The 1,402-nt window shown below is 37.7% G+C and overlaps 1 long non-coding RNA gene across 1 annotated transcript; it reads left to right on the top strand.

The window, feature by feature from the left end:
- The first annotated feature begins 312 nt into the window (after positions 1-312).
- Positions 313-1,002, top strand: LOC107665806 (uncharacterized). The gene is made up of 3 exons (XR_001631600.1): positions 313-344; positions 509-586; positions 696-1,002. It is a non-coding gene; the product is annotated as an uncharacterized LOC107665806 (long non-coding RNA).
- Positions 1,003-1,402: the final 400 nt, after the last annotated feature.

Genomic DNA, 1,402 nt, shown 5'->3' with positions numbered 1-1,402 from the left:
TGTTTCTATAATCGCTTCTGTCCCAGATTCTCATACTTCTGTACAGCAAACACTAGAAGTCAGCAGGGGCGTAGCGTCTTGTATGCAGGGGTGCATATGGGCCCGGGCGTATTGTGGGCCCGCTGAGCCGAGGGGGAAACTTTAGTTGAAACGAGGGTATGAATAGAGCCCTGCACGGGCCCGGCCCTTCCGACAGCTTATCAGAATATTCTCGGCCTGAGTCTGACCCGAGCCCGTGTCATTTTTCTCTCTCTCTCTTTCTTCCCCTTTACACAGCTGCTGTTGCAGCAAATAGGCTAGTCCAGTTTTGTTGCCCAACTTGCTGCAAAACAATAACACAAAAGGTACATTATTTCTTTTTCCTCACAGTACCAACTTTGGGAAACTCATCAATCAGCTAATCTGAAGTTACTGATATATATTCTTCTTCTTCTATTTTCCACATATTATCATGCAGGTTCTTATGATTGATTGATAAATAAATAAATATTTTGTACTGTCACTGCAGGTCTGGACTATGGAGTGCAGCATTACTTGTTTGGTCATCTACATTCAGATGAAAACACCACACTCCTCTCTAATTCAAGTAAGTTTTAAGATTTGATTTAATTGTGAGAGATTCCTTTCTTTTTCCTGTTGTACTGTACTCTCCATAGGTCTAATAAATGTTTCTCTGACTTGTATCCCCATCTTAGGATGTCAAGCCTACTCATCGCAAGGAGAGTTAGCATCAAAATGGATGTGTCACTGACCAATAACACAGAGATGCCAGAAGTATCTGTTTGCTGTCTACTTTTTGTTAAGTACTATGGAGCATCCAAAAGCCATCACTCAGTTAATTTCAATCAGCACTATTTAGCCCTTCCCAGTGCTGAAATTGTCATGGGTCCTTTGTTTTTATTGTTTAAATGCTTATCTGAATGTAAAATTAACATTTAATGCTTATAAATTTAAAAACAATACTACTAGTTAGTCTTTTCTCTCCCTTTCCAGAAATGTGGTTCACCATCTTTCATAGGTTACAGAATTGGCAAAAGTTGCAGTATACAAAAAGAAAAAGTCAGACTACTTGGTTTATAGGAGAATGTGGAGTAAATACTTGACATTTATTTAAGGTAAAGGGTAATGACCTGGTGGTGAGATGCAAAATAGGACTGTCATTAATATACTATCTAATGACTTTTTCACATTCTAATTTTACTTATGCATTTAATTCTGTTTTAAATTCTTTTTGCAAGTCAACTTTCAATTTATTTATTTGTGCAAGCTAACATTCAATAGTTTTTTTGTGGATTCTAGCAATCAACATACTGTATATTTGTGACTGACATGTTGGATGGGTGAGTAAGGTGGAGGGGGTTGAAAAAACAACATTTCTAAAATGGAGAGTGCTATTTTAGAG

Source organism: Sinocyclocheilus anshuiensis, unplaced genomic scaffold (assembly GCF_001515605.1).
Source record: "Sinocyclocheilus anshuiensis isolate Anshui unplaced genomic scaffold, SAMN03320099.WGS_v1.1 scaffold856, whole genome shotgun sequence".
Classification (NCBI taxonomy): Eukaryota; Metazoa; Chordata; class Actinopteri; order Cypriniformes; family Cyprinidae; genus Sinocyclocheilus; species Sinocyclocheilus anshuiensis.
Note: the sequence above shows the minus strand (reverse complement) of the source record. Positions and strands in the feature narration are given on the sequence as shown.